At 38.1% G+C, this 15,762-nt stretch overlaps 1 protein-coding gene across 2 annotated transcripts in view; it reads right to left on the reverse strand.

The window, feature by feature from the left end:
• Window positions 1-15,762, reverse strand: part of LOC111052891 (hemicentin-2) — a 307,765-nt gene that overhangs the window by 18,800 nt on the left and 273,203 nt on the right. The gene's annotated exons all lie outside the window — the stretch shown is intronic.

The following is a 15,762-nucleotide window of genomic DNA, read 5'->3' on the forward strand; positions in this document are numbered from 1 at the left end:
AATAGGCAAATATTGAATACAGTACGATAATCATATAATGATTAGGAGAAGGACGAGAAGTATACTTTTTGTAATTCTCTCTCTCTCTTATCACAATTCCTCCATAATCGTCGTCGTCTTCCTACAAGGATTAGGCAAATTGCCTGTTCCGACTTCAAACTCACCATCACATCCATCTTTTATGGGGTCTGCCCACACTTCTCCTTCCAACCGGGTTATACAACATGACTGCCCTGGGAATCCTGTCGCTCTCCATCCTTTCAACATGCTCTTTCCAGTTTTGCCGATTTTCTTCGATCTTCTGCCATATGGAGATTATGTTGAGCTCGCTTCTTATATCAACATTATGAAGCCTATCTTCCCTTGTGCACCCTTTTACTGCTCTTAAAAACCTCATTTCGGCAGCCTGTAACCTACTCCATTCTTTCTTCCTAGGTATCCAAGATTCAGAGCCATATAAGAGTGTTGGAATAGCCATAACCTTATAGAATTTCAGTTTTGTCTCTCTCCTGGCTCTGTTTCTCAAAGTCCTATTTATTGTTCCACAAATGGATTGGAATCTATTCAATTTTATACTCAAGTCTTGGTCCATTTCATAGGTTATATCACAACCCAAATACTTGAAATGTGATACATGTTCCAGGACTTTATTATCGAGGACGATTTTAGATCTCAATGGATATTTTCCCTGGAAAGCCATCACCTTCGTTTTGCTGAATGAGATCTTCATGCCATACTCAGCACTGAGGAGATTCAGATGGTATAATGCTCTCTGCAGATCATCCTCAGTTTCTTGCAATATTACCTGGTCATCAGCGAACCACAGTGAACTGAGAATCAATGTAGGAGATATTTGGATGCCTCCTTGTATCTTTTGCTTCCAACTTCTACACAGATCATCAGCATACACATTGAACAATGTTGGAGAGAGCGGACAACCTTGTCTTAAGCCAACATTGGTGCAAATTTCCTGTGTTAATGAACCTGAACAATCCAAGATTATAGTCGTTCCATGATACAAGCTCTTGATAACCTCAACTAGGTGGATTGGGAAACCTCTTCTTATTAATTTTTCAAATAATAACTGTCGATCTACTTTGTCAAACGCTTTTTCGTAGTCTACAAATGCAAGGTGTGTCTCTACATTAAATTCTACTCGTTTTGCAATTATCTGCTTCAATGAAAAAACATCGTCAATACAAGACCTTCCTTTTCTAAAGCCGGCCTGCTCTTCTAATAAAAGCACATCCGAGATTTTTCTGAGCCTATTGTTCAAGATTTTACTGTATAGCTTATACACATTGCTCAATAAACTTATCCCTCTATAATTATTTGGATTATTCCTGCTGCCTTTCTTAAAAAGTGATATAAGTATTTATGGCTTTTTTCCAATCTTCACCTTGATGTCCAGCACATGTTTATCAAGTGAAGTAGGCGAAATTTTAAAAGTATGCCTCCATATTTCAGTAGTTCTGAGTTTATGTGATCCAATCCTGTTGCCTTTCTATTCTTGGTTTGTCTAAGGGCTTCTTCTAATTCCTCAATACCAATCATATCAATACCATCTATCTTTCTTTGCAACTGTTGTGCTTTTTCCATAAATGGTACATCACTTTTGTACCACAAATCCTTATAGTGCTGAATCCATTCTTCTTTGCCTATGTTTTCTATTTTAGCCATTTCCTTCACATCACTATTGAGGTGTTTTATTAGTTTATAGGCAACTTCCTGCCTCCCATGTAGATCATCCTCAATTCCTGAAATGAATCTGTCCCATGAGTCTTCATGTGCTTTCCTGACAATAGTTTTTGCTATATTGCGCTTTATTCTATAATTTTGTTTTGCCTGATCTGTTGGAGATTGTAGTAATTGTTTGTAAGCCTTCTTCTTATTCCTTATTGCTTCAGAAATCTCTTCGTTCCAAATTTTTGAACCTTTTTTCTTTTTTTTAATTTTTGCGTGCCAAGCGTTTCGTAGGCTACATCTTTTAGCGTATCTCTTACAATGTTCCATTCTTCCTCCACCGATGATGCAGTTGGCCGCATAGAGAGCTTCTGTGTTAGTCTGGTCTGATATAAATTCCTGACACTCTCGGTTTGTAAGAGGTAGACCTTATAAGCTTCGTTTTCTTCTTTTTGTGTGAGTTTCTTTCTTTTCCTCCACTTGGTCCACATCTGTATTTTCGAAGCTACTAAATAGTGGTCACTTGAGATGTCACTTCCTCTGTATACTCTAGTGTCTTGAACTTGACTTGACATTTTCTTATTAACTATAACATAGTCAATCAACGATCTGTAGCCTCTTGCTGCCCAAGTGTATTTGTGAATGTCCTTTTTTTGAAGAAAGTATTTGTGATTTTTAGATCATTGAATGTACAGAAATCACGTAAATGTCTCTCATTCTCATTCAAATGACATTCTCCAAAAGTTCCTACCACCTGTGGAATTGGATGATTTCCAACACGAGCATTCAAATCGCCAGCAACAATGACATAGTCTGATTTCTTACAAGATTTCAGTTGTCGCTGTAAAATGTCATAAAACTCTATAGTTTCTGCCTTTCTTCCTTCCTCTGGAGCATACACACCAATCAATGTCAAGAAGCCTCTGTCTACTTTAAATCTGATTCTTATAGCTCTTTCATCGACAAAGGCATAGCTCTCTATTCTATTTTTCCATTTCCGGTCAACCAACACCATCACTCCAGCACAAGCTCTCCTATTTTGTTCAACACCACTCCAAACCTCCACGTAATCTCCCCAATCCTTGGTGCCTTTTAGCTTTTTCTTGGTCTCGGTGATCACTGCTACGTTCACTTTACGGTGTTTCAGCTCTTTCATCAGCTCGCCCTCCTTCTTATTTACACCTCTCACATTCCAGGTTGCAAAAATCAATGTTTCCGTTATTCCAAATCGTTTTTTCTTTGGCAGTCCATTTTGTTTATCCGTATTTCCTCCATAATAAATAATTATGATGTACTTATTGAACTATCATTACAGATTACAATAATTATATATTTTGAAGAATATAAATTTCTAAACCCACTCACTTCTTAAACTTACTTCACCTTTGTATGTATCACATATAATAAATTTTAATATGACTGACGAAACTACTCATATATAGAAGTGAAAACCAATAGATCTCCCAATACCAAATGAACGAACAATTTTTACTTTCCTTGCCCTATTACCATAGGTAGAGAAAGTATTGCTTTACGAAAAAAATTAAGGTACCCCAATTTCTTCATTTCTATACGTTTCAACAAGGTCCCCTGAGTCCAAAAACTGGTTTTTGGGTATTGGTCTGTATGTGTGTGTGTGTGTGTGTGTGTGTGGTGTGTGTGTGTGTGTGTGTGTGTGTGTGTGTGTGTGTGTGTGTGTGTGTGTGTGTGTGTGTGTGTGTGTGTGTGTGTGTGTGTGTGTGTGTGTGTGTGTGTGTGTGTGTGTGTGTGTGTGTGTGTGTGTGTGGTGTGTGTGTGTGTGTGTGTGTGTGTGTGTGTGTGTGTGTGTGTGTGTGTGTGTGTGTGTGTGTGTGTGTGTGTGTGTGTGTGTGTGTGTGTGTGTGTGGTGTGTGTGTGTGTGTGTGTGTGTGTGTGTGTGTGTGTGTGTGTGTGTGTGTGTGTGTGTGTGGTGTGTGTGTGTGTGTGTGTGTGTGTGTGTGTGTGTGTGTGTGTGTGTGTGTGTGTGTGTGTGTGTGTGTGTGTGTGTGTGTGTGTGTGTGTGTGTGTGTGTGTGGTGTGTGTGTGTGTGTGTGTGTGTGGTGTGTGTGTGTGTGTGTGTGTGTGTGTGTGTGTGTGTGTGTGTGTGTGGTGTGTGTGTGTGTGTGTGTGTGTGTGTGTGTGTGTATGTGCGTCTGTGTACACGATATCTCATCTCCCAATTAACGGAATGACTTGAAATTTGGTACTTAAGGTCCTTCCACTATAAGGATCCGACACGAACAATTTCGATCAAAAGCAATTCAAGATGGCGGCTAAAATGGCAAAAATGTTGTCAAAAACAGGATTGTGGTGTAGATTGAGCATGAAAATCTCTACAATTAATGTTCAGTAACATTTTCACCTAAAATTGGAAATAAGCTTTAAATTCGAGAAAATGTGATTATTCATTTGCAAATTATTGTTGATTCTATTAAATCATTCACTATGAAGAGATAGCAGACCTCATGTGTGTCTCCAGCGTTATTGCCCTGTCACCAGCTGGCTCAAATCTTTGAATAGTAGACTTGAGATGCGCGGGATTACTAGCGTCAGGTGATCAATTTTCATAACGGCAAGGAAAGTTGTGTGAGTGCGCCACACCAGATTTTTCAGTTCTCTGTGAAATACAAGTCGTAATCGATGTTTTAATGATAGAACTAATGTTCTCTTGTGTGTTGATGGAACAGCAAATACTGCACATTCAGACTGATTTCGCAATTACTGTGTCACATTAAAACTGTCCTGCGACGAATGTGACGGACATTCGTCAACAGAAGAAACTAATACACCACATTAGTTGCCAGCGAATGCATGAGGCCACTGCAGTTAACAAATTGCTGTTCAGTTGACCAGAAATGAATTTCCACGTGACCAGATTGGTCGATGATGCAGTTCAGCGAATTGTGTGATGCATTTCAACTGATTGCATCACAAAAGACATCACGACCGCATGCTATGCTATTGGAGTCAACACAAACATCGGGAGGATGAGGTTGGAGATTGTGAGGAAGAGGAGTGGGCGGAGGAGGGAGAGAAGGTTGAGGATGGTGTGGATGGGGAGTAGGGGAAAGAGATGATGGTGTAGGAAGAAGAGGAGGAAAATGAAGAGGAGGAGGAGGAGGATGAATAGTAGGATACATGAGAGGAGAAAATTAAGAGGAGGAGGAGGAGGATGTGGAGGAGTAGGAGGTGGAGAAGGAAAAGGAGGAGGTGTAGGAGGGGGTGGAGAAGGAGGAGGATAAGTAATAGGATAAATAAGAGGAGAAGAATGAGGAAGAGGAGAAGGAGAAGGAGAAGGAGTAGTAGGATACATAAGAGGAGGAGAATGAGGAGGGGGAGGAGAAGAGGGACAAGGTTGAGGATGGTGAGGATTGTGAGGAGGTGGAGTGAGAGAAAGAGAAGAAGGAGAAGGAGAAGGAGGAGGAGGGTGATGAGGAGGAGGGGCAGTAGTAGGATTTAATAAGAGGAGGAAAATGAGGATGAGGAGGAAGGAGAGGAGAAAGAGGTGGACGAGGAGGAAGAAAAGTAGGAGGTGGTGAAGAAGGAGGAGGAAATGTAATAGGATAAATAAGTGGAGAAGAATAAGGAGAAGGAGAAGGAGGAGGATAAGTAATAGGATAAATAAGTGGAGAAGAATAAGGAGAAGGAGAAGGAGAAGGAGGAGGAGGGTGATGAGGAGGAGGAGGAAGGAGAGGAGGAAAGGTGGGGAGGAGGAGGAGGAGGGTGATGAGGAGGAGGAGGAGGAGTAGGATGTGGAGGAGTAGGAGGTGGAGAAGGAAAAGGAGGAGGTGTAGGAGGGGGTGGAGAAGGAGGAGGATAAGTAATAGGATAAATAAGAGGAGAAGAATGAGGAAGAGGAGAAGGAGAAGGAGAAGGAGTAGTAGGATACATAAGAGGAGGAGAATGAGGAGGGGGAGGAGAAGAGGGACAAGGTTGAGGATGGTGAGGATTGTGAGGAGGTGGAGTGAGAGAAAAAGAAGAAGGAGAAGGAGAAGGAGGAGGAGGGTGATGAGGAGGAGGAGGGTGATGAGGAGGAGGGGCAGTAGTAGGATTTAATAAGAGGAGGAAAATGAGGATGAGGAGGAAGGAGAGGAGAAAGAGGTGGACGAGGAGGAAGAAAAGTAGGAGGCGGTGAAGAAGGAGGAGGAAATGTAATAGGATAAATAAGTGGAGAAGAATAAGGAGAAGGAGAAGAAGGAGGAATAGTAGGTTACATAAGAGGTGAAAAATGAGGAGGAGGAGGAAGGAGAGGAGGAAAGGTGGGGAGGAGGAGGAGGTGGATGAGGAGGAGGAGGAGGAGTAGGGGAGGAAAGTGATCAGAGAGGGAATAAAATGAGCCGGAAGGGGATAGAATAAGCATCACATTGAAAATGGTATGAGATGGAGGAGGTTCGTTCGCGAGTTGATCCTCAACTGAACAAAACAGTTTTTGGATAAAAGATAATAACTAGTTAATGAAACAGTTGTCATTATAACGTGTTTATCTGTGGATGAATTTGAAGCGCGTTTTGTCTGTAAAGAAATAGAGCTTGACTCTCTGGAGCGACAAGAAGAGAAGCTATCAGAAGTCAGCAGGGCCGCTTTGCTATAGCTTGTGTATCTGATTTGAGCGCATTTCCTGTGAAGCTTTCTGGAAACCTAGAAACTCCTGTAAAATAATACGGACTTTGGGCGCGATCAAAATAAATAATAGAGTTTCTCTGTAATATTGAGATCCTCTTCCGGACCTGTGTGTCTGGAACTGGAATATTCGACGAAATCGCCGAAAATAAAGGGAGGATGATATGGAAATATCATAAATAATTGTTCAATAAACAAAAATCTTCACAGTCCAATATTGTGTTCACTTTCCCAAGTATTGTGATCCAAATGGTAAGAAAGTGCAGCTTGTTTACAGGAATTTCAAATACCTGTCATAATTGTCTAGCTTTAAGTTCTATCTGTAGTTGACGTTTTGAATGAAACTGAAGCAACACTGTGATGAAACTTATCTGGAGGAATTTTTCCAAGCATAAGGAACTAACAACATAGTAGCATATCATGGGTTACTTGGCGATACTTGACTTTTTGGTGAGGGCTACTCTTATTTTTATCAAGATAAAAAAATGTTGATTTTTTACTGCTACAATAGTTTTTGTGGGTTCTGAGCCACCGGTGACCAATATTCTTGAAAACAACTGCAATTATTTCACACTTATGCCATGATAAATTCAAGTATTCAGAAACTAGATTAGATTACAATATTCTCAGTAAAGTAGTTGATTCAGCAACTACTTCAGTTGAAAAAGCTAGGCATCGTGGTATCGTTGATTATCAATGAACCGTTAACTATACCATTTCGTTGAATTAACGTAAACCTCTTGTTTGTGGCTGTTGGCTGGGAAGGAAGAGGAGGGGTAAGAGGAAGAGGAGGAAAATTGGCAGGTATAGGGAGGGGATAAGGGGAGGGACACATCCGCATCGTCGGTTTTCCTTATTAGATTTAATCGAGGTTAGAGGAGGAGGAAGGAGGAGGAGAAGGAGGAAGAGCCTTGAGAATTTTCTCATCCTCGAAACTCTAGTGCATTCTGATAATTCGATTCTGAGCCGGCCAAGATTGTCCGGACCTCTTATTCTGGACCCGGCAGACTTCTTGTCTTGCTTGCGGCTCTCTCCTCTCTCCCGCTCTTCCCCTCCCACTGACTCTCTTTCTCGTAGAGGTTAACCATGTTCGTTCCGCCATTATTTTCTCCATCCCTTTTCAACCCCTTCAAATCATTGGCACGCACCCACTTCCTCTCTCTTCCTAACCCTGGCTATTTCTCTCTGTGTTTACTTTAAAAATTTTCTTTTCCATCTCTAGGTTTTCTTATGTGGTTCCCAGCTCATTTTTTATATGCTGTATATCTCTTTCACAGTATTCATGCATACATTTTTTTGCCTTCTTCAACTCTCTCGTTGACATTCAACCATCTCTCCTGCCTACCTTCTATCATGTTTTTTCTTCTTCATCATCTAAGTTTTTCTCAGAATTTTCATTTTTGGCATCGAATTATTTATCAAAAAATTATTCTCTTAAATTCTAATTTCCTCACATCACCGTATTCTTTATCTATCTTATTCTCCTTTCTTTTTCTGTTTCCTCGCTTCTTACCATTATATTATCATTCTATTTATCAACTTTCTCCTTTCCCTCTCGTCCTCCTGCTGATATTCTCTCCACTCCACCAAGAATACTTCTTCACTTGACTTGATTACTTTCCACTTTTCTCTCTATCACTTTATCTTCTTCCAATATTCTATCCGATTTTGATATTGATTTTTCTTTTCTCCTACTCATACTTCCGCCATTCACTATTCTTATTTGCTCCATCATGACATTTCCTTATCATTTGCTCCATTTTGTATTCATTGACTGTATACTACGCATTTTTTTGGATTCAATATTTAATTATTGTTATCATGTAATGCACTTGTCATTGGATAAAGATTTATTCATTCTCACTTTCTGGAATTTTCTGCTCCCCCTTATTTCTGTCTTCGTTTTCCAATTAATCCTTTTTCTTCTCCTTACTAACATTTTTAAAGTCACTCTCATCCTCAATATCTCTCCTCTTCTTCCTCGCTTCTCTTTCTTCTCCTGTTTCTCACCATCCTTATTTCTTCTTCTCTCATCCCTGCAGATTCTTCACCTACTCTTTATTCTCTCCTTCCCCGATTTCTTCATTTACCATCTTTTCTTCTTCTCAGTTCACTTGTTCCCTTTTTCTCATTCTTTTTAATGTCCATCTACGAAAACGAATGACTCCCTCTTTTCCCCACCCTTTCCTCTTCTATTAATGATATTATTCTCATCTTCCTCCTCGACGTCCTTCTTCGTCACTTCTTATTCATCCTCTAAGTTCCTCATTTTTTCAGTTACTTCTTCAGTCTCTTAATGTTCATTATTCCTCTCCAAATCAACTCTCTCAATTCTTCACTTCCTCATTCTTCAACTGACTCCCTTACTCTTTCTATCTTATTACTTCACTTCACTACTCTCTAAATCAACTCTTGAATTACTCTGTCTTCGATTTTCCACCTCACTCCCTTAACCACCCCTTCCTCTATATCTATCACTTCCTCCCCCTTTCTTGCTTCCCAATAAATTCCATCCACGAAATGTTTGTCTCCCAGCTCGATTATCATACAGATGGTCGTGCCGGGTTAGCTCCCAGACTGACCCAAGATGGTTTTCATCCACTTCTCCCTCCTTTTTCTCCACGACCTCCTCCTTCCCGTCTACCTCTTCCACCACCTCCTCCTCCTCCTCCTCTCCTCCTCCTCCTCCTCCTCCTCCTCCTCCTCCTCCTCTCCTCCTCCTCCTCCTCTCCTCCTCCTCCTCCTCCTCTTCCTCAACATGTTTGAAGATGCTTCCTGCATTCGATAACCTGATGCTACTCGTGTATAAAGATGTTTGCTTGGCTGTTCATGCATGTGAAACAAGTGGTATGATAGTTTTCAATTTGTGAGACAGGAAGGAGAGCGAATTTCCACATTGAATTTGGAGTTGTGTTTACCAAAAGTATGTATAAATTGATTGGTAAGTGTAAGATGGCAAGTAGCAGATTGAATTTTAAATTGAGTATACAGGAATTTATTTTCAAGTTCTCAGCTTGAATTTGAAATGGGGAATACAAGAATTCATTCTCAGTATAAACTTAGAAAAAGCCTTTAAATTGGAATGAGGAGTGGAAATTCAGGTGTGAGGTGTGAGTTTGTTATTATAAAACGAATTTATATGATTATTTTATTTTCAATCGTAATGTTTGTGATGTAGAGGATGAAGGAATAATCTACAGTTCCGAATTGAATTTGAGTGCAGAAAAATATATATGGGTTGTCTACTCAACTTTTTGTACATGCGAAAGGAATTGTTCGATACTTTCCAGTTTGGCGAACGCAAATTCGAAATCGATTGAGCTGAAAACATACTCTGAATTCAGCAAATGCAATGGAATAATGTTATTCTCTGCTGTTTGTTCAAGCATGTTGAACAAGTTGTCTGATAGTTGATAGCTCTAGTACATGTTTGAACATATTCAAACGAGTTCTATATAGTACAAAGTTTATATAATACAATTGTTTGTAGGATAGGGTATTGATTGAAGATCCCAACAATTTGCATTTGGAATCGAATTCATCAATTTAAAATTTAGCTAATGGATGGAGATGAAGCGTTGTGGTTCGTGAATATAGAACCATCAACGTTTTGTGAAATGGAAGATGAAATTCAAATGATAGTTTCAATATTAAATGAAATTCATCAAAGTTATGTCTGGAATTTGTTCAGCATTCTACCATTATCCCTGCCGGTAGTTTTCATAATATTGTAGTTACCAGTTTGAAATATGCATTAAAAGATGCGAATGTATTCAATGGAAGATGCGAATGAATTTACAGTTTGAATTGGAATTTGATTGCACCAAAGAATGTTTGGAATTTGGAGGATTTGACTTGCTCTGATCTGCTATTTATCATGCATGCATGACCTTTTTTAAGGTTCTTATCAAAATCAGAATCATCTAATAAACTCTGTCAAATGATATGATGAAAATTATCAAATTCCAATCTATAAATTGAATTCTTTAGGAGAAATCATTCGATAAAAATATCATTTAACCTACTGTAGTATGATTAATAAATGGATTCAACACAATTCATTACTTCGGCTTAGTAATTACTTTCTTTGAAATTCAGCAATAATAATATTGTACGGAATTTCATTTGCTGTACAATTTATACGGTATCATCAACATAAAGAAATAATTATTTTCTGAGATGAAACTATGAATACATTTCCACTTTCATCAATATTATAATTTGATTAACTGTGGATATCCTGATGAAAGAGAGATATCATATGATGGGAAATGAGTCAGAGGTTGGGAACAGTATTCTAATGTGAATTCGTAATGAAATATTGGTCTGACAGACTGTCGTATTGTCGCCATTGGGGATTATTGGAGAGGCGGGGATTTCGTATCAGAAATTCAATGACATTTATTACTGGGCGTCGAGAGATGTGTTATCAGTGTGGCTTACTTGGTGTGAAGGAGGTGGAGAGGGGAAAGGATAGAAGGAGAATGAGAGATTTTCGGAAAGTAGGAGGAATTAAAGAGGGAAAGAATAAAAAATGTGAGGAATTGGTTTTAGAGAAAGTGCTGCAAGATTGGATTGGATTGGATTTAGTTGAGATTCCTTTATCAATGAATCTCACGATATATTCTCACTCATAAATTTATATATAATGTCTCATTGTACAGCAAAGTATGGAGATAATACAGCAGAGGGATGAAGAGGAGATAGATTGAAAGGATTTGAAATTAAGAAAGGATTGGTTCGATGAGAATACAGTTGGATGGAGTGGAACATTTTGAGAATAAAGTGGAAGCAGATAAAAATTTTGTTATGGGACTTGTATCTAAGGATGGGAAGTTGATAACAAGAAAGGATATATGTATATAGATCAAGTCCTAATGACTCCAGTTATGGAGTATTAGACAAGTCGAGTCAATAATTTTATATAATATATAATCAACATAATATATTAGAGAAAGCATAATAAAATAAAGGGTGAATGCTACTTCGAAGACATGAAATATTATCAGAAAATCAATTTGGAAACTGATAGTTAAGGAAGAGAGTGAAAGGGAAAGAGAATGAATAAACTGAGGAAAAGAGGGATAGAATGGAAGAGTGAGTACAATAATATAAAAGAAAGCAATGTGAAATGATAGTGGATTATCTGAGTAAGGTGTGAGGGAGCTATAAAAAAACTGAAAATGGAAAAATATGAGGAATAGTAGAAAGTAGAAGGACTTGAGTTGATGAGAATCACGAAACTAAAACATTAAAGATAGGTGAAGAGGAATAGAAGAGGATGAGGAAAGTTGAAGAAGATAGGGATAGTAAAAAGGGATGGGTGAAAGGGAAACGAGTTAAGCTTATCAGATAATACGGTAAAAGGGGTAATCACCCTGAATGGATGATTAATAGAAAAAGAGGGGACCTGCTGCTTTATAATCGAGAAAGAAAAAACCCTCTAGGCCTCTAGAGTGAGTGATCTTGTAGAAACATTGTAGGAAATGAATAATGTTTTCAATGAGGATGAGTGAGAAGAAGAAGGTGAAGAAAAAGTGGGAAAAAGGGAGGAGCGAATGATACGGAAAGTTTTGGAGAGAGGAAACATCACAGAGAAGGACAATAATTAATAGAAGAGAAAGAGTAGTGAAAATTCTGAGGGGGAAACAATATTACAGGTACGATCAAGACAGAGAAAAAATATTATGTGGAAACGTAAGAAGATCGGAGAAGATATTGAGAAAACAGATAGGAAGATGAGGAAAGAAAGACGAAAATGATAGGGAAGGATATGGGAAATATGAGAAGGAGCGAGATAAATATAATTCTCACGCACCATTAACCAATAGAAAGCGGATGCCAAATCTCTACCTGTATATGTGACAGGGGAAGCCAATATCTTTCCCATGTTTCAATATCTACTCATAAGTCAAGTATTTCCTGTCGGGGGTTTAAGAGTTGGAAAGAGAGAGAGATAGATAGATAGATAGATAGATAGATAGAGATAGATAGATAGATAGAGAGAGAGAGAGAGAGAGAGAGAGAGAGAGAGAGAGAAACACTGTAATAGGGTAGAGAGAGTGATTCGAGAAAGACACAAATAATAGGATGAGATGAATGATAAGAGAAAGAACCACTCAGGACATCAGAAGAGCCTACCAGGAGCGGTAGATAAATTGGTGGTTTTTGGATCTCCAATGGTAAGAGAATTGAATTATTGAAAATGATTTATTCTCGGCTGGATGATGCCCATATTTAAGCCTCTACTCATGCCTGGGTAATGGGGTGGGATGATGTCACGAGAAAAAAATCCATAATCTCGCTGGACGGGATCTCTATGATTGTTCCAGTATCAGGTTGAATAGAAAGGTTTAATATGATCCACCACAAGCGCTCTACTTGCATCGACAGACAGTATCCGGAGTGCTTTTGAGGCTGGTGATTCCCTTGCCCACACACTGAGTGACCTCAGAAAAGCCTTTGACTGCATTCCTCACAATATACTGACCATATAACTTGAGAGATAGGCCTATTGTCTAGGTCCTGAGAGATAGGCCTATGGTCGGTCCTGGGGACAGGAAATATAATCGAAGAGACTCAATTGTTGTGAAAATATTTTTTTATTCAAATATAGATAAATTCAGTAAAATTACAAAACTTTGTTGTCAAATAGTCAACATTGTATTGCTTTCAACGTCGATTATGTGGTTACAACATAGAAGTTATCGAGCCAGAGGTAAGGCTCATATCGGAAATTCAATTTTGTGTAATCACATTAGTTATCACTGGACTTCACCAAGGCGGCTTCGAAGGTCTATCTGGCCTACCTAACAGTTTTGTAGATATTTCAATACTATAAATAAATAAAATATAAATATGATAATATAAAATATGAATAAAATACGTAGAATCAGTTGACTCATTAGGGGGTAAGATAGATGATGTTTGAAGTTACATAGAACTTCTCAATCACCCTGATCCCCTTATTGATAAATTTGCTGCTCAGAAGGATGGAAGATCCTTTGTTTGTCCTGGGATGACCTGTGTGTTCATGGTTACCAGAGGTAACATAGATAACTTATAAGACTTGCTGGAATATTGAAATTATTCAAGACCCGCACTATTATTAACCTGCATAAATTATAATTTCTTTAATTTTTTATTCATATTCTGACGTTATTTTATAATGAATAACGATTTGCCTCGGCTTGGCTGCAATCGGTAAAGCATGAGAGTTAAAATATATAAGTTTGGTCGTGGTTTTCTAGAATACAATTTCGATGAATCTGTATAGGCTCGCTCAGGAGTTCCTGCAGTTTATTGCTTTTGAACAATTTATAGAAATCTTTGGAAAGTATTATTTACAGAGATTTAATTAACAATACAGTATATGGCTGTGAAAACCAGTTTATTCTATTACCGATAAAATTGGATGGTAACTCTCTTAATAATTTAATACTGATAATTAATAAATAGATATGAGATTTGTACTCTGTGGTATTGGGGAATAAAATGAATGGTACACCATAAAAAATTTGATACATATATTGTATGAATAATATTAGAGTCAGGCAAATATGGAAAATATATAGAGCAACAAAATATACAATAAAAACAAGAATAAATATATCAGGATAAAATATCACAGACTAGTACACTATTCTTTAGCTCTATAGCACGAAACTTTACCATGTGCTTTTCAATTTATTGATAATATGCTTTCATTTGCATGCAGCTTCGGTATCGACTTGCTGTTGCTTGTCGATTCAGGTAATCTCACTTTATATTTTATTTCATAAATCATAGAATGATAAATTGATAGATCATAGATTATAAATATATTAATTTCTGTAATTTCCAGTATATTTCTCAATAACATATATATCTCTCAGGGCAGAAGATTCGGCCTCTGATGGAAATAGATAAATCAATTTATCCAGTGAACAAGAGCTACATTATATTATTACAAATTATTATATAAAATCAATGGCTGGATGATGCCCATATTTAAGCCTCTACTCATGCCTGGGTAATGAGGTGGGATGATGTCACGAGAAAAAAATCCATAATCTCGCTGGACGGGATCTCTATGATTGTTCCAGTATCAGGTTGAGTAGAAAGGTTTAATATGATCCACCACAAGCGCTCTACTTGCATCGACAGACAGTATCCGGAGTGCTTTTGAGGCTAGTGATTTCCTTGCCCTCACACTGAGTGACCTCAGTACAGCCTTTGACTGCATTCCTCACAAAATACTGACCATTTAACTTGAGAGATATGGTCTAGGTGGCACAGTCCTGGGGACAGGAAATATAATCGAAGAGACTCAATTGTTGTGAAAATATTTTTTTATCCAAGTATAGATAAATTCAGTAAAATTACAAAACTTTGTTGTCAAACAGTCAACATTGTGTTGTTTTCAACGTCGATTATGTTGTTACAACATAGAAGTTATTGTGCCAGAGGTAAGGCTCATATCAGAAATTTAATTTCGTGTAATTACATTAGTTATCACTGGACTTCACCAAGGCGGCTCCGAAGGTCTATCTGGCCTACCCAACAGTTTTGTAGATATTTCAATACTATAAATAAATAAAATATAAATATGATAATATAAAATATGAATAAAATACGTAGAATCAGTTGACTCATTAGGGGGTAAGATAGATGATGTTTGAAGTTACATAGAACTTCTCAATCACCCTGATCCCCTTATTGATAAATTTGCTGCTCAGAAGGATGGAAGATCCTTCGTTTGTCCTGGGATGACCTGTGTGTTTATGGTTACCAGAGGTAACATAGATAACTTATAAGACTTGCTGGAATATTGAAATTATTCAAGACCCGCACTATTATTAACCTGCATAAATTATAATTTCTTTCATTTTTCATTCATATCATATCCCAAATCCTCTCCCATGCTCAAGCTTGCTCTTTTGGAGAAGTAGTTTCTTATTTTTTTCCTGTAGAATAATTTATTATTGCAGTGTATATTGTATACAATAGGAGCCATGACCTCACCCTAGGTACAAAGCTAAGGCTCCTTAAATGTTATGTGTATTCAGTGCTTCTGTATGGTGTAGAATCATGGACCCTGAAGGAGGACACAGTATTCAGGCTCAATGCATTTGAATTATGGCTGTTCAAAAGAATCCTGAGGATTCCATGGACAGATAGAATTACCAAACATGAGGTGCTAAGGAGGATGAATACAGCCCCAGAACTGGTCAACAACATTAAATGTCGAAAGCTTTAATATTTGGGTCATATAATGCGCTATAAAGGGAGATACGAAATATTGCAAAGCATCTTGCAAGGGAAAATAGAAGGCAGAAGAGCTCCAGGAAGGAGGAGAATTTCCTTGTTGGCCAACCTCAGAGCATGGTTCGGAAAGACCTCTATTCAATTGTTCCAGAGCGCAACCAACAAAGTAATAATAGCCACAATGATCGCCAACGT

Source organism: Nilaparvata lugens, chromosome 12, assembly GCF_014356525.2.
Source record: "Nilaparvata lugens isolate BPH chromosome 12, ASM1435652v1, whole genome shotgun sequence".
In the NCBI taxonomy this organism is placed as follows: Eukaryota; Metazoa; Arthropoda; class Insecta; order Hemiptera; family Delphacidae; genus Nilaparvata; species Nilaparvata lugens.